This window comes from Grampus griseus (assembly GCF_964374135.1).
Source record: "Grampus griseus genome assembly, chromosome: 9".
Taxonomy (NCBI): Eukaryota; Metazoa; Chordata; class Mammalia; order Artiodactyla; family Delphinidae; genus Grampus; species Grampus griseus.
Genome location: NC_139003.1, coordinates 95580410 through 95603343, shown reverse-complemented (window position 1 = coordinate 95603343; position 22934 = coordinate 95580410). Strand labels below are relative to the sequence as shown.

General features: G+C 38.9%; 1 protein-coding gene across 4 annotated transcripts in view; it reads left to right on the top strand.

The window, feature by feature from the left end:
* Window positions 1-22934, top strand: part of COA1 (cytochrome c oxidase assembly factor 1) — an 86155-nt gene that overhangs the window by 37751 nt on the left and 25470 nt on the right. For 2 of the 4 annotated variants that reach the window (XM_082661937.1, XM_082661936.1), the window contains exon 2: window positions 7184-7236. The exons of the other annotated variants lie outside the window; for them this stretch is intronic. The gene's annotated coding sequence lies outside the window, so the exon portion shown is untranslated. The remainder of the gene's footprint in view (window positions 1-7183; window positions 7237-22934) is intronic. 4 annotated transcript variants of the gene reach the window in all.

Here is a 22934-nt window from a genome sequence, read left to right as displayed (position 1 = left end):
GGGGGAGGAGTGTGAGAATAAAGACAGCTGGACTGAAGAGGGCTGCAGGGAGAGCCAGGTTTCAGTTGGCAGTGGCTTTCAACCCTGGTTGCATATTTAAATCACCAGGGAGAGCTTGTCAACATACCATTTCCTGGGTCCCAGCCCCTGGAGATTCTGACTCAGATAGTCTGAGGTGGAGCTCAGGCTTAGGTAATTTTTTAAAACTCCCAGGTGGTTGTATGTGCAGCCAGGGTTGTGTCCCAAACAGGAATGTCTGAGAAAAGGTTGAGTAATTGGGGATGATAGAGGTGTTTTTGAGGGCATTAGGGAAAGGATTCTGGAGTTCGAGAGGGGTGGGACTTCTTTTCAGAGTTTATTGGCCTTTTGAGTTTCTGTGAATTGCCTATTCTTACCTATTACTCTCTGTTTCTATTGCTGAATGGTTGATTTTTGTTTTGGTTTGAGCTTGTTATTGAAGTATTTCATGAATACTGATAAAAGTACGCACCTGCACACATTGTCTAATGAGCACCCAAATCAGGAAACAGAACGTTACTAGCCATCCAGAAGCCACTTGTTCCCCCACCCATTCTAGTCACTGTCCCCTCTGCTAGGGAAGATTTGATTTTTAAAAATCAAATCTTGGGCTTCCCTGGTGGCACAGTGGTTAAGAATCTGCCTGCCAATGCAGGGAACATGGGTTCGATCCCTGGTCTGGGAAGATCCCACATGCCACGGAGCAACTAAGCCCGTGCGCCACAACTACTGAGCCTGTGCTCTAGAGCCCGCGAGCCACTACTGAAGACTGCGTGCCTAGAGCCCATGCTCTGCAACAAGAGAAACCACGACAATGGGAAGCCCGCGCGCTGCAATGAAGAGTAGCCCCCGCTCGCCGCAACTAGAGAAAGCCCGCGCGCAGCAACGAAGACCCAACGCAGCCAAAAATAAATAAATTAAAAAAAAAATCAGATCTTACGCTGCCTGCCTTGAACAAGATTTCATATCAAAGTGTACTCACCTTAGGTTATATGGTGAACCAAAATGATACATGATACATAGAAGATGGCTTGAAAATCCAAGATAACACTTCATATGAAAACTGGCCTCCTGGCAGTGTATTGTAGTTGGAGACCCATAAGAGACCATGGTCTTTTCTGCTTTCTCTCTCATCAGCTCTATCCCCCCGTCTGACTGGAAATGAGCTCTTTTGGCAAGTGGAAACGTGCTCTAGGTGACGAGGGCCTCACCCAGTTATCCAGGGCAGTTCGGGTCTTCCGTACCTGCCTGACTGTGGTTCTGAGTCTGGGGTTAGGGCTTGCAAAACAGCCCTTAGTCAAGCCCTAAGTCAGGCTTGAGTCAGGCAACAGCTCTGAGGAATGGCCCCCGTGGTTTTGCTTAACTGTGGCGTATGTCTCATGGATGTAAATTGCCAGGTTCTGCTTTCTGGCAGCTGTTGATTTCCAGTACTTTGACCACTGCTGTTAAAAAAAAAATTATAAAAGCTGGAGTTTTGATCTGTAGAATGAGCCACACAGTGAACTTAATTTTTCATTTCTTGACGGAAAGCCGGGAAGCAGAAGCTGTAGGGCATTATGATGAAGCCTTTTTATTACTATCAGGAGCAGGAAATGCCAGTTTCTTTTGTTTTAGCGATACCTTTAGCATCTGTTGAAAAATAAAGATTGAAAATAACATCATAAATATTAAAGACCACTGGGAAAAAATGGTAAGGACAAAAATACTGCTTGCTTGCTTTCAACTCTAGTCACCTTTTACCACATTCTCTAAAATTCTTTGAAGTTTAGAGGAGTACAATATCAGAATATTGTTATAATTAATGTACCAATAACTTACTAATATTAAATTTCTTGCGTGAAATATTTTCATTCTCCTGGGAGTTTCCTTATACTGTACTGTTACAATAGTGACAAAGCTCAGGTGCTCTGTGACATTGTATGGCAGTGAGTAAAGACAGCTTAGGATGTTGAATGGCCATATAGAAAGTCTTCCCACCTTTGTCCTAGGAAAGCCTTTGACCTTAAAACAAGGTAATTTGAGTAGAAAGATCAGTGGTTGCCAGGGGTTGGCAGGGAGGGAGGGATGAATGGGCAAAATCAAGAGGACTTTGAGGGCAGTGACACTGTTTTCTATGATACTGTAATGGTGGATACATGTTGTTAATACGTTTGTCAAAACCTATAGAATGTTAACGCCAAGAGTGAACCCCGATGCAAACTATGGACTTTGGATGATGACGATGTGTCACTGTAGGTTTATTGATTGTAATCAGTGTCCCACTCTGGTTCAGGATGTTGATAGTGGGGAAGGCTGTGTGTATGGGGGCAGGGGATACATGGGAGCTCTCTGTACTTCCTGCCCAACTTTCCTGTGAACCTAAAACTGCTCTAGAAGTAAAGTTTACTATTAAACAAAAAATTATTTTACAGGCTCTTTTGATGGCATGTTGCAATATTTAACAAAACTTTCTAATGTAAAATTATTCCCTTATCCATCATAGGGCGTTCATTTGACAGTGTACGCCTGCTTCTTAATATTTGCCCTCAGTAAATGTGAAAAACAGCTGTTATCCTCTCAAATACTAGAACCTTGTTATTTTACAGGTGAGCAAACCTAGGCCTTTAGAAAATATGGGGACTGGGGCTTAGGTTTCCAAATGTTTAATTCATTGTCACCAGAACCACAACTTTCCTCCCATGATCACTCTGTAAATACTGTAGCCCTGATTCCAGCTATGATGTCCTTAGACTGCTGGCTCCACATAGCTTTCTTTTACACATTCACCATTTAGAACAGGCAGTCATGTACAAACCCTGTAGCTCTCTCCTCACTGTATAAATTACCCAGATAGATTTATTTCTGAATTTCCAAAGCCTACCTTACTATTATTTATGTAAGTGTTAATTGAGGCCAAAAAGTGGATATCTGGATTATTATTTTAGAGGAGATATCCCTTTACTTTTAGGTTACCTGTAATTCTTTATACTTTTCTGTATTCCTCTGGTACATTTGTGTAGGATTTTAATGATTATAATCAGTTCTTTCTGGCAAAAAGCCTAGGTATTGTTTCTGGACATTAAGTTATATTGAATACCTGAGAATTGCTACAATCAGTAAGTATTCACATATCATGGGGCAATATTCTTGTGTAATAAGGATAAATACATAGGATATTTCAATACTTTATCTTTTTAAAATTAGTATTCTGAAATCATGTAGACTGGGCATTTGATTATTTTTTTTGTTTTTAAGGTTGTGTTCTAGGTGTTTATTAATATGTTAGTTACCAGTTTCATAACTTATAATTTGTCCTGAATGACACTTCCTGCTTCCTAGGAACTGGTTCCTCCACTGTTCCCAATCCTTCCTCCCCAGCACCAAAGATTGGTTAACCTAAGATTTTCTTTCTTTTCCTAATGGTATAATATTATCATTTTATATATTTTAATTATTAGAATCATCAAAATATGTCGTCTGTTGGCTTTTTAAATTTACATGGATTAGTCAAAAATTTAAGAACTGATGCTATAGAGAGTCAGATTTTCCCACATACTTAGTGTTTACAAGGTATCATTTATTTGACTTCAAAATAAAAAAGTCTGCTATTCTCCATTCCCATGGGAAGATGAAATGCTAAGCCCTGGTTTTAAATTTAAGGAGAGTAAACTTCTGGTCTCTTTATTTCCTTTCTCCCCTATTACATTACATCATAGCACTTTGACTTGGAAGAGACTTTAGAAGATAATTTAAATCAACTTTTTCATTTTGCAGAAGAGAAAAGTAGGACACAGCAGTTAAGTGACTTGCCTAAGTAAGATCTTGCAGTTAGTACCACATCTTGGACTCAAACCCTGACCCTCTCCTAACCCCCCCCCTTTTTTGTGTCTTTGTGCTTCTCAGTGGCACTAAGTTTCCCAGCCGCTCTATGCTGAGCCAGTCCAATCTGCAGTACTGTTGATGCTTTCTTGGCAGCCTTGTCCACACCTCTTCCTGAAGATCTACAGAATCACAGACTTGGAATCACAATGGCTACCTGTATTTCCCCGAATCTGTGCTGTTTCCCCTCTTTAAACAGCATTGCTTTATTCATGGAAATCAGTAGAGACGTCCCTATGGAAAGCTGCTGGCAGCGCTGTGGTAGGCAGAGTAATGTGGTCGTCATCCCCTCACCCCTGCCAGTATGTTCACATTCAGACCTTGGAACCTCTGAATATGGTAGGTTACATGGTAAAGGGGAGTTAAGATTGCTATTCACCTGACCTTAAAATATGGAGATTATCCTGGATTAATTTGGGGATCCCACTGTAATCATGGGTCCCTAAAAGTGGAAGAGGGAATTGGAAGAGAGAACCAGAGATGGCAGTGTGAGAAGGTCTAGGCCTGCTGTTGCTAGCTTTGAAGTTGGAGGGAGGGGCCACAGTCAAGGAAGGAGGACGACCTCTACAAGATGGAAAAAGCAAAGAAACAAATTCTTCCATATAGCCCCCCAAAAAGATGTATCCTACTGACAACTTGATCTTAGCCCAGTGAGATCTGCGTTAGACTTCTGATTAACAGAACTGTAAGATAATAAATTTGTGTTATTTTAGGCCACTAAGTTTGTGGTAATTTGTTACAATAGCCATAGAAAATGAATGCAAGCATTTATACCGCTCCTCAGAAAAAGTCACCCACTTGGCTTTCCCGCTTCCCTCATCACCTGATTATTTCATTGGCTGCCTTGATTTCCCTTATGAATCCTGGCTCCATGTTTGTCACCTAGATCCTTGGGTAAAACAACCCACTGTAAGACTGTCTACTCTCACTCAGCTCTGACTATCCTTAAGACACACCTCCTCAGTATTTGCTCATTGGCTTTAAAAACCACAATCCATGTTAAGAGGCTATGTAAAATTTTGAAACTATTCCGTTGTTGTCTGCTACTTTCCAGGAATTCAAGCTCAGGCTGATCCAGTAGTGCTAACCGCCCTGCCCTAACTCTTAAGAAATTTTTTTTTGTCACTTTGTAATGCTTATCAGGGAAATTACCTGTATGGCAAAAAATGCAGTTGCTCATAGCTTCCTCTTTATGAAAGAGACCGAGTGAAATGTATATCTTGCTTCTACTTCACAGAGGAGGAAAATGCTGGGCCATTGCCTGGTTACCTATTTTATTGGGCTGACTTGCTCAGCAGGCTGACGTGCATGTTTGATAGCCCTACTTGCCAGGATGTAGCCAACATGTCTGTTAGCTCCTGCAAATGATGTAATCCTTGACTGGGTACAGCACCAAGTTTTTCCGCATTGCACAATGACTGTTGTAGAGTTAATTGGTATTGGGGGCTTGATTTTGCAGAAGCCTCAGGGGGTCAGTGTGATATGAATTAGGACAACTGACTCCCCCAGCCTTTTCAAATTAATGTTATTCTCCATGTGGCTGGGAGGCTTGAATTCACCCCAAGTGTCTGTCTTCTCAGCACATTCTATGTTAGGGCTGCCAGAAAGGCAGAATCCGTAATTCTGACTTTCTGCATTTGTTCACTCCCTGGCAGCGAAATTTTTTATTGACACAAAATTTCTTGACCCACTGTGAAGTGAGGACCTTTCTGGGCCCTCCTTCCTGCACTATCCAGTAATTTCCCAGGTATAGGGAAGAGGCTATTTTATATTTTTGTAGACCTTAGGAACATTAGTGTCATTGACCAACTAATTCTTGCAGATGGTATATCATTGAGTCTTGCTTTTTTTCTTTTATCCATTATGATAATCTCTGCCTTTTAAGCATAGTGTTTAGACAGTTTACATTTATTTTCAATATGATCAAGTTTAAATCTGCCGTCTTGCTCTCTGTTTTCTACGTGTCTCATCCTTGTTCCTCTTTCTTCATGTTTTTCTACTTTCTTTTGGATTAATAGAGTATTTTTTTGTGATTCCATTTTATCTCCATTATTGGCTGATAGCTATACCTTTTGTTTTATTATTTTTAGTAGTTACTCTAGGGTTTATATGTCTAACTTTATTAATTTACCTTTAAGTAATATATATACCATTTCACACAAGAATCTTACAACAATATACTTCCATTCTGCACTCTCATCTTGTGCTATTTTTATCATATATTTTATTTCTGCATGTTATAAACCCACATACTTTATTATTATCAAGTTTGCTTTAAACAGCCAATTTTTTCCAGCCTTATAATTGACAAAACTGTCATATTTAAAGTGTACAACATGATGATTTGATATTTGTATAGATTGTGAAAGTATTTCCACAATCAAGTTGACACAACCATTACCTCACTTTTTGTGTGTGTGTGTGACAACCCTTAAGATCGACTCTTTTAGCAAATTTCAGTTATATAATACCAGAATATAGTCACCATACTGTACATTGTGCTGTGTTTGCTGCAGTCATGCTGTACATAGATCCTCAGGATTTATTAATCTAACAGCTAAACATTTGTACCCTTTGACCAACCTCTCCCCATTTCCCCATCCCACCCCAGCCCCTGGCATCCACCCTTCTACTCGGTTTCTGTGCGTTCAACTTCCTTTTAAGATTCTCCATATTGGTGGGATCAGGCAGTATATTTGTTTCTCTGTCTGGCTTATCTCACTTAGCATAATGTCCTCCAGGTTTGTCCACGTTGTTGCAAATGCTAGGATTTCCTTGTTTTTTTATGGCTCAATAACATTCCATTGTATTTACATCTCTTTAAACACAGTTTTATTTGCATACCGAGCTTTGAACACATCCCTTCACTGGAAGTGTGGGGGGGGGTACGCATGGGGAGCCTGCCACTGGGTGGGAGTATGTGTGAGTGAGGTGCACAGATGGGGAAGTGCAGGGGAGGTATCCCCAGCAACTCAGGGGTGGGCTTCCTGATGCTGTCCTCGAAATGGTTAATAGGATCCATGTCCCTTTGACCCATTCCCGGCTCTGGCAGCTGTTCTCTCAGCCCCTCTCTGACCGCCGTTGTTCAGCTCACCTCAGTGCCCTGGATGGGGCAGGAAAGAAGTGGGCCCCTTTGGCAGCACCTTGTACAGCTGGGGGAGCTGGGCACGCACTCACATGCTCTCACTTTCCCTGGTGGGAGAAATTGTTGGCGAGAGGCACTGAGCTGCACCACCTTGGGGAGGGGTTAATATGTTCCTTTTACCTTCCTCACTGCATCTAATCTCTGCTGTTTTTGCTCCCGTAGCGTGCTGGAACTTCTCTGCTGGACTTTGCAGTTGCACAAAAGCACTCTTCTTGGTAGGTGATCGTCTTAATCATTGGTCTTTGGGGAAAAGACAGTAGAAAGCTCCTATTCTGCCATCTTGCTGATGTCACTTCAATTAACCTTTAAAAAGATTAAAAATGAGACAAAAATGTCCTTAACAATTAGCCATGTATTTTACATTGTAGGCCTCTATTTTTGTAGTTCCAAATTTCCATTTGATATTTTCCTTCTGCCGGAAGAACTTTAATATCTCTAGTGAGATAAGTCAGAGAAAGACAAATACTGTATGATATCACTTATACGAAGAATCTAGAAAAGCCAAACTCATAAAAACAGTGAAATGGTGGTTACCAGAGGATGGAAGGTAGGGGTGATAGGACAGATGTTGTTTAAGGGGACAAACTTGCACCAAGTAGTAAATAAGTCCTATAGAATTAATGTGCAGTACAGAGAATATAGATAATATTGTATTATAATCATCAAACTTGCTAAGAGACAACTTAATTATTCCAACCACTAAAAAGAAATGATAATTATGTAATGTGATGGAGGTACTGATTATTGCTACAAAGGCAGTCGTATTCCAAATATGAATATTAAATCAACATGTTGTACACCTTAAATTTACACAATGTTATATGTCAAATATATTTCAATTAAAAACATTTCTCATAGTGCAAGTCTGCTTTCAGTGAATTCTGTCAGCTTTTATTTGTCTGCAAAAGTATTTATTTTGCCTTCATTTGTGGAAAATATTTGTGTTGAGTATAGAATTCTGTTGATAATTTTCTGATTCTGCCCACGGAGAAGTGTTTTTTGAGGTACAGATGATTTCCTGCTCTGTGAAGACCCTCATCTCTAACCACTGAACCCCAGCAAGATTCTCCACAATCACACAGACACCAGATTGCAGTCAGTCTCTCTGTCTTTCCCTAGGGACCTTAATACGTTTGCATGGAAGAGCAGAGTTCCTCCTTTGCCAGGGTGGCTTGTATGAGCCTGAAGGAGAAGTGATGGTGCCTCCCACTCACATGTCTCTTCCCACGCTTTTCTTTAGTTTCTGTGACCAAATGGAATAGCTGATTTCCACCTGGCTCAGGGAGATCAGTTAGGATGTTATAGTTCCGGCAGAGATGATGATAAGGTGAATTACAACCATGCTGATAGGGTTGACTTAGCTAAATAACGGTGGTGAGCTGAGAGGACTGGATGTGGGGAGTAAGAGAGAAGAATCCTGGAGACTGTGACCGTGCTCATTCTGGCAAACATTTCCTTCTTTCTTTGTATAACAGAACCCTAATTTTCAGTTGGATATATTATTGCCCAATGAAAAGATGGCATTTTCAAGTCTTTTTGTAGCTAGATGTGACTATCACTAAATTCAGCCTAGTGAGATGAAAATGGAAGTGCTGTGTGGAACTTCTAGAAAGTGTTATTGAAAGGATTGAGCCCTCCTTCCCCTCTCTCCTACTGGCTGTTACGGGCATGCGATAGCAGGCACTCAAGCAGCCATCTTGCACCTTGAAGGGGAGGGCACATGCTGAGAATGGCACGTCATCAAGAGGGAAAGGGCCCGGCGCTGTGAACTAGAATACACTGGCCTGACTACATCTGGGCGTCTTTTTTTGTCAGAATACAATTACTTTTTGTCTTGTGTAAGCTGATGGCTTTGTCTGATTGTTTGTTTTTGCTCACGTTGTATGTGGTTGAACTTAATCCTGACTAATGAAAGCAGGGTGACAGAAGAGGCCCAGGTTTCGATCCTGGATGACTGAACAAGGAGTGATGCATTTGGTAAAGAACAAACAGGTTAGGGGCTTCTGAAGGTAGACAGTCCTATAAAACAATTAGGCACTAACATGAATAAATCTCTGTGATTAAATTATTTTTTAAAACATGAAAACAGTCAAGCTGTGTTTGAATCTTTTTTTTCTTTTGCTTTTTTAGACATGAACATTGATCTCATAAGTTAATCATGTTAGGAATTTGATGACTTAGTCTTACATCATATTGGAGTTCTGAAGTATTAAGGCTCCTTCTGCCTCATTTTCCTGTTAATGGAGGTGCAGGTCTTAATCACATTCTTGAATTAGAAAGAGACTTTTAGGTATCCTCAAAAGATTAATTGAAATAAAACATGGAAGAATGCACGATCTGTTGGAACTATTTATGAAGTGCTATTTTTCTCTTTGGATTAGGTCTTTACCCTCAGTCACTAACTGTTAAAGAACCTTTATCACATGTTTGACATTCATGTCAAAATTGTTGTTGAGCACACCTAGGGAAAATTAAATTCAATTTACATTTTTGGCTTTTATCACAAAACTTTAAAATGACAGTAATTTGGGAGTGTAGATTTCACTTTGCTTTTTTATCCTTCAAGCTGTTCACAGAATTTTTAGGATGCAAGTATAGTTTTAATCTATTTTCTCCCTCTGACTTTCTCCCTCAGGACAAAGATGATGGATTTGTGGTAGTAGTTTTAAGCTTGAAGCCATCAGGGAAGCATTTAAAATGTCTTTAGGCAAGCTTATCTTCCCTGTCTTCTTGTCTGGTAGGTAGTGTTGAAAGCTGAGTGTCTCTTTGCCTTTCTAAAAGTATGTCTCCTCTATGTGCTGGCAAACAAGTTGGAATTTAAATGACCTGTGGAATCCTTCAAGGCAATGACTGTATGTGGGAAAAGGAAACTTTCAGGCAGATTCTGAGCTAGAACTGATGTAATGCATCCCAGAGAAGCAGTGGTTGGAACTCAGGTAGCTTTGAGCAGGTAACATAATAGCAGAGGATACTTACCAGAAACAAGCATGTATAAAAGAAGAAAAGAAATGGAAACAGTAAGACCATTGATAACAAAATACAGTAGGGAGTAGGATTTAGGGCCTCTCTGGAAATCTTGAGAGGCCAAAGGCTCTAAAAGCCGAGACTGCTTCATTTTCTTTTGATCTAACAGTCATTACAAAATAATAACAATGTTCAGGTCAGTATCAACATTGAAACTCACCTATATTATATCAGATTTTTTTTATACCTGTTTTATAGCATAGGGCAGTGTCATACAAAAGGCCGCCTTCTCCCAAAGTGTGCATTTCACTGAAAACAAAGGCAGGCATACTTGGAACTGAATTGACAGCTTTGTGGCTGTAAAGATAAATATAGCATTTTTCAGGTAGTGAATTCATGAATAATCAATGAACCAGCAAAGGACAAAAGTGACATATGGCGGCCTGGTGTGGATTAAGTGTGATTGTCACATTCCCCTCCCCACCTTTTGCCCTTCTCTAATTTATTGAAAGAAACAAAGCCAGCCTCATGTAGCCAGAACACAGTACCTCTGGAAAAATCCATGTAGACAAAGTGTTAACAGGGGAGTTTATTCATTAAATGTCTCCTCTGCTGTTTGGTTGTTTTAATAGTCCAGCTCAAGTTGTCCGTGTCAATTGAAATTTTATTCAAAATGAAAATTTGACTTCTTTAAAGTTAAACTGGTAAAGCAGTTTTGTTTTTTTTTTTAAATTACTGCTACACCAGGATTTCCAAATAAGTAACACTTAACCAGTTATGCTAATTTTGCCAGAATGTTTCTCTGTAAATAAACCACGAGTGCATTGTAGCTGACTGTGTTTTCATGCCTTCACCTAGGGTGTGAACCAAAAGAGAGGGAAGGCATTCTTGGTTTTTCCCTTGTATCAACCAACACTTTATTGAAGACAATGATTTTATTATTTTTAACAAAAAACCCCCCACCAGATTTAATGAAATTCCTTGGTAACACCAAGGTTTTTCAGACTAGTATTCTGAGGGACTGTTAATGGGGAGGTATTTGTTCACAGCCCAGATAATAACTGTACCACTTTAAAACATCATTCTTCCTCTGCGGCTAATGAAGAGTGGGTTTTTAGTCCAGTGAGTCAGTTTGTACCTTTTGTTTGCCTGGCTTTGTGCCAGGGATCTGATCCTGAAAGATTTAACGTTGGAGAGTCTCTAAATAGCCTGATTCTGCAGTCTCTCGATTGTGCTTTAGTTTATCCAAAACCCTTGAAATTGGCAGTGGAATCAGTGGTAAGCTTTGATTATATCACATGTATATGAAATAAAGTGATATAAAAAATTACTTGTTTTGAATGGCTCCTCCAACTCCTCTACTCCCTAAAAAAGGTTCTGGAAACTTGCTCTTAGACTTATAGATTCCCATCTGAATTTGAACTATTTGTTGATTTATTTGTAAATAATGTGGATCTTGTGGCAGTATTAAATGCGACGTCAGAAATCAAGGTCTGATTTGGATTAAGTCTGTAATATTTGACATCAGATGACCAGATGATGGTGCACAGACCATCATGAGAGGAGGATATCCATGGGACATCGCTTGCCATCTTTCAGAAACACTTAAATTGATTTTTATGATGGAATTGGCCACCCCTGGGAACTATCATGGTGGAGAGATTATAAGAGACTCTTCTGTTTTCTTGGTGGTGTAGAGAATCCTCTGTTTTCACTGATGGCTTCCAGAGGGGGGGATGAGCGTGACGGGAATATAGCCTAAAGAAGCCTCTTCAGAACTCACCCTCCCCTTGGTCCCTTTGCCCATTCCAGATTCCAAAACTTTTGGACTAGGTCAAGAGCTTGGTTGTTAAGCACTATATAGAGTGCCACTTCTGGAGCTCGCAGTTGCGTATGGTAGTTAAGAACGTGCACTGTGGGGGCTTCCCTGGTGGCGCAGTGGTTGAGAGTCCGCCTGCCGGTGAAGGGGATGCGGGTTCGTGCCGCGGTCCGGGAGGATCCCGTGTGCCGCGGAGCAGCTGGGCCCGTGGGCCATGGCCGCTGAGCCTGTGCGTCCGGAGCCTGTGCCCCGTGGCGGGAGAGGCCACAACACTGAGAGGCCCGTGTACCGCAAAAAAAAAAGAACATGCTCTGTGAATCTCTGCAATACAATGGTGGTATGTTGTATTTCCCAAAGATGGCTGAACTTCCAGCCCCCTGCTCTTTGTAGGCCGTGACCTTGACACTCCTCTGTTGAGAGGAGGGGTCTCTATCCTCTCCTCTTGAATCTGCTCAGGCTTGTGATTTGCCTGTGACTAATGGAATGTGGCATAAGTGCTGAACGACGTCTGAGGCTAGGTTGGAAAAGGCAATTTAGCCGCCACCTTGCTTTCAGGGGCACTCGCACTTGGATCTCTGTGCTGCCATGCAAGATGTCCTGCTATGCTGAAGCTTCCATGCTGTGAAGAAAGCCCAGGACACAAGAGAGGCCATATGTAGGTGCTCTAGTTGACAGCTCCAGCTGAGATTCTAGATGACAGTAGCATCAACAGTCATACACGCAAGTGAAAATTTCCCCAGATGACTCCCACCCCCAGCCATTGAGACATCCCTAGTTGTTGAGTCTTCTTAGTTGTAGCCTCTACCTTTGTGCCCTGTCCGAATTCTTGACCTCCAGATTTCATGTATGATAAAATCGTTTTTCAAGCCACTACGTTTGGTGTAATTTGTGATGTAGCAGTAGTAACTGGAATGAAAAACTGGGCAAATTATTTGACTTTTGTGTCCCTTTTGTTTCCTATCTTTAAACTGCTGATGGTAATAATAGCATTCCTTCAGAGAAATGAGTTAATTATGTAAAGCATTTAGTAAAGTACCTGGCACACAGTAAGGGTTCATTAAATGTTAGCTATTAATTAAGGGAAATCCATTAGACGCTAAGTGTTTGGGGGGGGCATTGTCAAATAAGAAATAGTGAGCTCAGCTTGACTTTATTAATGAAATTTTCACTGTGATATGTAAAAAGGAAAAAGAATGAAGCTTTTCCCGAATTTGAATTTTTTTTCCACATTTGAGGGGATGAGGTTCTGGTAATTGTTCTCAAGACTGTCAGCAGGGATGGTCAGGACGTGTCCTCAGAATAAGCCTAGCTTTCCTTACTTACCTATTTAGAGCTGTCATCTGTGAATTAGATTAAGTGCTGTTTATATCATTGCCTTTGAGCACCTTCTGGAATAACAAATTCTGTGTGTTTACTGGGTAGAGTGATTAGAGTAGAACTTTAAAAAATCATCCTAAAATGACTATTTTCAGACTTTTAAGTGATATGGAGAAGAAATCAGTGTCTACATCACCACGTATAAAATCACTGTCATAGGTCTTTAAAAATGTATACGGTCATGATAAGTCTTGATCTTCATCTTCCTGTTGTGAAAGAATTCTAGTTATTTCACTCTTTCTGTATTAGTTAATACCTGTCACCATATTTTGGTCGACTGTATGTTCAAACACAGAGATTAAAATATCAGTCTTTTTGTTTTAGAAAATGTACTTCTTTAAAAATGTTGACTTTAGGCTAGCTATGTGTGATGTGCTTTCTTCCAGCTCCCGTTAAGCTACGCACATAGTCCCATAACAGCACCAAAGAGTTAAGTAGCAATCAACTGTTTCTTAGTTTTAGAGGCATTTCCACTAACTACTTACTACATTGAGGTTGGAGTAGACTGAGAAAGCCTTAGTGGTGTATTTATGCTTTGACTTCTAACACAGGAGAATAAAATGAGATGAGGAGGAGAAGTTAGAAAGAGGCTTTGATCTATTCCCATTGTTCACTCATACTTCCAAGATGAAGGTTACCATGAATGACTGTTGGAAGCCTGTTTCCTTCATGTTCTGTATTTCATGACATATTACAAGCCAGTTAACTTGACTAGAGATTCCTCTATCTCCCCCCACTCTCAACTCCTCCAGACTACCTTCAGCACCATTCTTTGTGTATCCATTCATAGACTAACATTTCCAATATGTAGTATGGAAGAGAATGAAAGGAAACTTAGGATATTGCTTTCCAGGGATGCGATGCAGCTGTAGAATTGGTGTTAAGAGGAAACCTGCGAGTTGTGCTCTTAGGGTTTCAGATTAGCATTTATTTTTTCTGTTAAAAGACAAACTGCAGCATGTTCCTGATGTTATAGTAACAAAATTCTCCTCATAATATGAGAGAATCATAGAAGATCCTAGATCAGTCCAGCATAGTTGTACTGTCTGCCGAGTATTATAAATGGAGCCATGGCCTGTGTGCATCAGCCTGTACACACAAAACCTGACCAAATTCAAGATGTGAGCAAAATTTCACCATCCAATGGATAGTGACGGGAATCAAGGGTGATCTGTATACTCTGCCATTTAAAAATTGTACATTTTCTTTTTTCAAAGATAATAATCTTTATGGAAATTATGAAAGAAATCTGTCGCATAAAAGAAGGGAACCACTACCCAAAGATGATGAGGGAAGGCTTAAGAATCATTCTGTATGATTTATTATGGTATACAGAAGATATTTGTGGAAATGTAAGATTTTATTCTTAGCAAGAGAGCAAAAAATGTGACCTCTATGAAATCAAAACAAAAAGTCATAAGAAAAAATCAGAATGAGATTTTAAGAGGAGCTGAAATGATTTTAAGAGGAGCTAAAAATAAACAAAAAACCTGAAAATGCAATAGCGGGATAAAAATCTGCAATGGCAATTGTAAAGAGCAGAGCTAATCCTGTGGAAAGTGGAATCCTATATTGAGTATTTGAGATTGTCCAGAATAAGGAGAAAATGATGACAGGGAAGTGAAGTGACGAGGATAAAGACGACAGATATTGAGGACAGAGAGAGGAGAATAAGGTATTTCTAAGGGAGAGATCAGAATAAATGTAACAAAAGAGAAAAATAAAAGTTGAAGAAAACTTTCTTGAGGTAACAAGGTTCTGAATCTGCAGGTCCAAAGTGTAGGCTTCATTGTGTTCTGGGTAAAAGTAATGAAAATAAATCCCCACCTGTCTGAATTCTGGTAACACTTACAATTTTTAAAGAAAAGAATTCATAGATTAAAAAATAAATAGGTTACTCTAATGGTACAGTGGTCAGTCTTACTTCACTGCAGATTTCTTTTTATTTATCCTGTAATGGATTCATTGGGCTTCTTAAAGCTATGATTTGGTGATTTCATTAGTTCTGGAAAAATCTTAGCCATTTTCTCACCTGCCATTCTCTTGTTCTTCAATTTCTTCAGTTTCTTCTGAAACTCCAATTAAATATAGATTGGACTTTCTCATGTATTGTTCACATTTCTTACCCTCTGTCATGCATTCATCATCTTTTTGTCTCTCTGTTCTGAATTCTGTATGGTTGCTTCCAGTGATGTGCTGTTAAACTGGTTCTCCGGGGGAAAAAAAGCCCTGATTTGTAGCAGTTGTTGATTTCCATAGTGTAAATATTCACAAGGGCAGTTTCAGGCAACCAGCATGACTTCACTGAGGCAGAGTTAGAAGGAGCTGCACATAACTGGCTTTCACAGGCTGGTTCAGGCCAGCTCTAGCATACCTCTAGGCTTTTCTCCTGTCTTCCCATTTACTAAATATCTTTTAAGTTGCGTCTAATCTGCTTTTAAACCTCTCTATTCAGTTCTTAATTGGGGTTATTTTATTTTTAATTCTTGACTTTCTATTTTTTTTTCTATTTTCAAACTGTGTCACTGTGTATAGTTTTCACTTCTCTGCTAAAAACTCCAACTTGTCTTTTGTTTATCCTATCACAGAAAACACAATTATTTTTTTGTCTGCATCTGATATTTCCAATTTCTCAAGTTATCTCCTGACCACTTTTTCCTGTCTGTTGTTACTGCTTATTCTTATTCCTGTTTAGTTTCCTGTGTATTCCATTATCCTCGACTGGGCCCTCGATACTACATTTGAAAAATTATTTAAGACTATTTTTAGGCCCACAGCGTAGGTACTTAGAAAATTTGCATTTGCTTCTGACAGACACTTTGGGAGTATTCTAATCCGGGATGGGTTATAAACCAAGTTTAAAGTTTGAGAAAAGCAGTTTGATCCTAGTTTGATCCTAGGTTATAATCTGCTTCGGATTTCGGATTCTTATTTAAGGATGTAGCCCTTTGGGATTCCAGCTTATTGTGGGGGGGGTCTTAGGTGAGATGGCCCTCAGTTTTATTTCTGTATCTGTCCCCCTGAGAATCAATCAAAACAAAGGTTCTAATTTTCCAAGATCAGCAAGGACCCTTTAGAGGAACTGTGGCTTCAGAATTTGTTTTCCATGCTGACTTTTCATTCCCATTTCACTTTTTAAAAAATTGTGGTAAAATATATGTAACATAAAATTTACCATTTTAACTATTTTTAAGTGTGTAGTTCAGTGGCATTAAGTATATTCACATTGTTGTGCAAACAGCACCACTATCCATCTCCAGAACTTTTTCATCATCCCAAACTGAAACCGTACCCATTAAACAATGTCCTCCTTACCCCATTCACCCCAGCCCTTGGTAACTGCTGTTCTACATTGTGTGAATTTGACTATTCTAGGTACCTCATATTAGTAGAATCATGTAATAATTGTCTTTTTGTGTCTGGCTTATTTCACTTAGCATAATGTCTCCAAGGTTCATGTTATAACATGTATCCGAATTTCACTCCTTTTTAAGGCTGAATAATATTCCTCTGTGTGTGTGTGTGTGTGTGTGTGTGTGTGTGTACACACACCACATTTTGATTAGCAGTTCATCCGTTGATTGGAAACTTTAGTTGTTTCCACTTTTGGCTGTTGTTTATTATGCTGCTCTGAACATGGGTGTACAAATATCTGAGTCCTTGCTTTCATTTCTTTTGGGTATATACCCAGGAGTGGAATTGCCGGATCATATAGTAGTTCTATTTTTAATTTTTTGAGGAATCAATAATACTATTTTCCACAGCAGCTGCCCCATTTTACATTTCCACCAGCAATCACAAGGGTTCCAGTTTCTCCACATCTTTTTTTTTTTTTTAATAACCATTTTAATGGGTGTGAAGTGGTATCTCATTGTGATTTTGATTTGCATTTCCCCAGTGATTAGTGATGTTGAGCATCCTTTCATGTGCTTATTGACTGGTTGTATATCTTCTCTGGAGAAATGTCTATTCAAGTCCTTAGCCCATTTTTGAATTTGCCCAGTTTTTGTTTAGTATTAGGAGTTATTTGTTTTCAGATATGAATTCCTTATCAGATATATGATTTGTAAATATTTTCTCCAATGCCTGTTTTTTTTTTTTTTTTGCGGTACACGGGCCTCTCACTGTTGTGGCCTCCCCCGCTGCGGAGCACAGGCTCCGGACGCGCAGGCTCAGCGGCCACGGCTCACAGGCCCAGCTGCTACGCGACACGTGGGATCCTCCCGGACCGGGGCACGAACCCGTGTCCCCTGCATTGGCAGGCGGACTCTCAGCCACTGCGCCACTAGGGAAGCCCCCGTAGGTTACCTTTTTATTCTGTTGATAGTGTCCTTTTATGCACAAAAGTTTAAAATTTTGATGTAGTCCAATTTATCTTTTTTTTTTCTTTTGTTGCCTGTGTTTTTAGTGGCATATTCAAGAAATCATTGCCAAATTCAGTGTCATGGAGCTTTCTCTCTATGCTTTTGAAGAGTTTTATAGTGTTAGTTCTTGCATGTAGGTCTTTGATCCATTGTGAGTTAGTTCTTGTATATGGTGTAAGGTAAATGTCCACCTTCATTTTTTTTTCTTTGCATGTAAATATTTAGTTTTCCCAGCACCATTTGTTGAAATCCCCTCTTAGTTTTGACTTGATAAATTCTTACTGTCTTCTTATTTTTCAGTGCTTTCGAAAGATGTTTTTTACGTACTTTTACAGATTATTGTTTCCAACAGGATGTATAAAACATATTTCACCATTGTATTGGAAATAGGAAAATTCATTAATGTTTTAAATCAATTTGAATGAGAATACAAGTGATACCCTAAACCCTATAAAACATGTGGAGGGATATAGCCCCCTATCCTTAGCTTTTAAATACTGTTTGGTTGCAATTTTGCACTTTTCATGGGAAAAAGGTACAGCTTATCAGCATATGTATTTTTTAATAACCAAATAATTCATTAGTCTAAATCTCATCTTCTTAGGTTATAAAACTTACTTAGAATTGAATTACTAGTGAGAGAAACAAAGATGTAATTTTCTGCCAAGAATATGGGAATCATGAAAGCATTCCCATCTCCTTTTAGTGGTTATACGTGTTCCCCCCAATCACGAGTAAGGATTAGAGCCTATATTTTAATATGTCACCTATTTAATCATGTTTAATTGGGTGGATGGAGGGGCAGCCTCCCTATTTAAAAATTTTTAGTAACATAGTAAATGTTAATCATACCTCTTCAGATGATACACTGCTAATATTTCATTTTATTTCTTTTAGAAATTTCTTCTTTGTTCATGAATAGGCAAGTACAGGATTTCCAAAAGGGAGAGCTAGAAGCAGTCAGTATTCATAGGTAGTAATTTTCAGAGATCTGTTGAGGGGCTCTTAATATTAAAGGAATCAGCAAAGCAGTGCATTAATGATTTTAGTTGGATGTTTATTAACATTTGGCTTTGTTTAAATTCATTATAGGATTCTTTGATAAGATTTGTCATGTAAATCTTCTTGAACTATGTACCAATAGCACTTTTTTCTCAAAGTATAACCTGACTTTCTCTGTAATTATTTTACTTTTACAATTGAATTAGGATGGATTTACACTTCATCTTACAGTAGTTTTCTACTTGCCTCCTTGAGCAGGGGAGAAAGAGATGGTGTTACAATATAGTGAATGTACTTACTTATTCTGTAGCCTGGCAGGGTATTTGTGCTTGTGGATGTCATGTATTATGTGTGTTGGGGAAGAAATAAAACATGAAGGGCTATTCTCGTATAGAGGGTATCTATGAAAAATGCAGAGTGTAGTATTGGTTGAAAAATAAACTTGGCTAATGACCTTTAACTTTTAAAATTACCTTCAACCAAGACATTTTATCAGTTTATCAACAGTTTTGACATACCTAACACTTGTGCCATGGTTCAGCTATGCAGAGAGCACAGTCTGGGCTGGAATGAGAGTGGTCATGGGAAGTCTGCCCTTACAAGTCCTGAAGATAAGCCCTGATACTGAGTTGGGCATATTTATTCCCTCAGTGACTAGCTCAATAAAACCTATTCATTAAGGAATCTTGTCGTTGACTCAGGTCCACTTGTCACAAATCATACTCTCCAATTTTAGGATTACATCAGGCTGAAATCATGGACAAAGCATGTTGCTAGGTTCATTCTTTCATAACACAAGGAGTGGCTTATTATCAAATTGCCCACAGCAATTTGATCGTCAGCAGTTTTACATGTTGAGGGTGATTACTCCAACACTTCCTTAAAGCTATTGAGATTTATAAAGGCCTTTAACTTTTGGAACAAGAAAGAAATAGTCTTTGATGTATATTAAATGCTTCCCACTTGCCACACATTGTATTATATTGAATACAACACAAGTAACATACCATTTCTCCTTGCAGGTAAACAGAGTCTTCTTAGGAAGGTACAATACATAAAAGAGAAGAAAAGTTCACTCTGAGCTGAATTTTTTTTTTTTTTTTTTTGCGGTACTCGGGCCTCTCACTGCTGTGGCCTCTCCCATTGCGGAGCACAGGCTCTGGACGCGCAGGCTCAGCGGCCATGGCTCACGGGCCCAGCCGCTCCGCGGCTTGTGGGATCCTCCCGGACTGGGGCACGAACCCGTGTCCCCTGCATCGGCAAGCGGACTCAACCACTGCGCCACCAGGGAAGTCCCTGAGCTGAATTTTAAAAATAGTTTTGATTTTTATCAGAGACCATCTTAGTCATTGAAAATTTCTAATCTATAAAACAGAAGTGTTTGGGTGGGGGAAGATGAAGACACTTAGAAATTCTATTTAAGAAGCCATTATTGATCCTCTTTTTTATTTCAGAAACTCTGACGGTCAGTCAGTCACGAAGATCTGATTATACCCCCAAGATACTCAAAGTATAGGAGGATAAGGGCAACTCAGAGCTATTAACACATTGCTTTTATGGTATAATCTTCATTATTCTTCATAACAGTACTGTTTGGGCTTTACAGCTGGGGTAACAAAGGCCCAGAGAGATTAAACGAAGAATGGAGTGTGTATTTAGCCCCACTCCTGTGTTTCTGCAGTGTCTTCGTGAGATGCCAACTGAGTGAGAATTGGATAAGCTGTGTAGAGTAGCACAAGAGCCTGTGTGGGACCTTTAAAATATATCCTGTATTGATCTTAGAGTCACATTGCTAGGATAAAATGGCGAAGCAAAACCATTTAGTAATTTGATAAGACTGAAGACATTAGATATTTACTTTTCTTTATTATCCAACAGATTATTTGTTAAGTGCATAATACGTGTCACACATTGTATTCATTGACTGTTCTGTTTGGTTCTGCTGTCACTCTTAGTACTTTAAACATGCTTAATGCAGATTTATAAGTACAGTTAAGCACGAAGATCCAGAAAAAAGTAATTTACTCTGCCTCTCATCTTTCAGAAGGAGTCATTGGGAACATTTTGGTTTATTTCCTTGTTATTTTTTATCCATAAAAAATAAGTCCTGTTTTATTGAGACCATGCAGCATATACATGATGGAATTCTGTTATACTTTTATGTATTTTCCCCTCACAATAAAAATAGTTAATATTTCTTATTTACTGTATTTTTGGCACAGAGCTAATATATAATTATTTTATATTTTAAAAATGTTTTCTATATTTAAAAAATATGTACTATTCAATACATGCAAAAGAATCTATATGTCACATATGTAAGTTACGGGTTTTTGTGAACTGATCACCCAGTGTAAGAACACATGAGAACCAACACTATTGAAGAATGGCAAAATACGCCACTTTGGCATAAGGATTATTGTGGGCTAAAGGCAATTGAAAAAAGGTGCAAGAAGGGTGCTCTGACTACCCCGCCCCTGCCCTGCCCCCGCCCCATTCTTCCTGAAAGCAGGAGATAAAACTGGCAAGTGTAAGGTGCTCTGCCTACCATACCAGGAGGAAGCACTCTTATCACTAGAGCCGGGAGTTGAGACTAAGTATTCTGTGCAAACAAACCTTGTAAAAATAACTCCTGTCTGTCTCTGGTCTTTTCCACAGTTGCCTCTCCTTGTTCACCTAATATATAAGCACTTAGGTTTTGCCAGTTCTTTAGGTCTTCATTTTCCTGTGGACGCTTACATGTACATGAAAAAATAAAATGTGTATGCTTTTCTCCTTTTAATCTGTCTGAAGTCAATTTAATTCTCAGGCCCAGCTGGAGACCCTAATAGGGTAGAGGTCAAGTTTTACAAAACTCCACTACCATTCTACCCTCTAACCTCCCCATCAGAAATACTACTATCTTCAATTTTGTTTATCATTTCTTTGCCTTTTTAAAACGTTTTAAAAATCACAAATTTATGTATCCCTAAGCAATATATAGTATAGTTTTGCTTATTTTTGAGGTTTTACAAAAAAGTTATCATGTGTTCTTGTTTTTTTTTTGTTTCTACATGTTGTCGCCTTTAATGGTAGGTCATTCATTTTTATTATTGTCTAATATTCCTTTCTGCTAATACATCATCATATGTTTATTTATTTGCCTTTCTGTGAGCATCCGAATTGTTTCCAGATTTTTGCTATTTTGAGCAGTGCTGCTATTATTGGGTTTTAGGATACGTGAATGCTGAATTTTACATGATATCCAAAATTGTGATTCAAAGTGGTTGTACCAGTTTACATTCCATCAGCAGTATATGAGTGTTGCCAATGATCTCCATCCTTGCTAACACTTTCCGTTTTCCTGCTTCTTAATTTTTGCCATTCTGATGGATATACAGTGCTAGTCTATGGTCTTAGTTTACATTTCCCTGGAAACTAATGAGACTAACTACTTTTTCATGTTTACTGCCATAAGTCTTCTGTAAAATGTCTGTTTATATTTCTTGCTCATTTTTTCTTTTGGGTTGTTTGTTCTTTTTTTTATTGGTTTGTAGGATTTACTTATATGTTCTGGATACTTTTCTTGGGTGGTTAGGGTTTAAGAGTTATTTTCTCCGCGTTTAAACTTGTGTAAGTTTTGTTTGAATGTCTGTTTTCAGTTCCTTTGGGTACACACCTAGGAGTGTAGTTGCTGGGTCATATGGTAACTCTATGTTTAACATTTGGAGAAACTACCAAACTATTTTCCACAGCAGCTTCACCTTTTTATATTTCCACTAGCAGTGTATAAGAGTTTCAGTTTCTCTACACCCTTACCAACATTTGTCATTATCTGTCTTGTTTTTTTTGAAGTGTATTTGACATACAGCATTCTGTAAACTTAAGGTGTACAACATACTGATTTGATACATTTATATATTAATAATATGAGTGCCATTGTAGCAATGTTTAACACCTTTGTCATATCACATAATTATCATTTCTTTAAGTTGTTGGATAATTAAGAGCTACTCTCTTAGCAAGTTTGATCAATATTGTCTATATTTACTATACTGTGCATTAGATATCTAGGGCTTATTTGCTACTGTTGCAAGTTTGTGCCCTTAGGCAAGGTAGTCTGTCCTATTCTGTAACCCTCAATCCCCTGGTAACCACCAGTTTACTCTCTGTTGCTTAGAGTTTGGCTTTTTTAGATTCCACATATAAGTGATGTCATACAGTATTTGTCTAATTTGTCTTTTTCTGTCTGGTTTATCTCACTTAGCATAGTGTCCTCAAGGTCTGTCTGTATTGTCACAAATGGCAGGGTGTCCTTTCTCGTGGCTGAATAATATTCCATTGTATGTTTATGGTATATATACATACGTACATACATACCGTATCTTCTTTATCCATTCATCTGTTG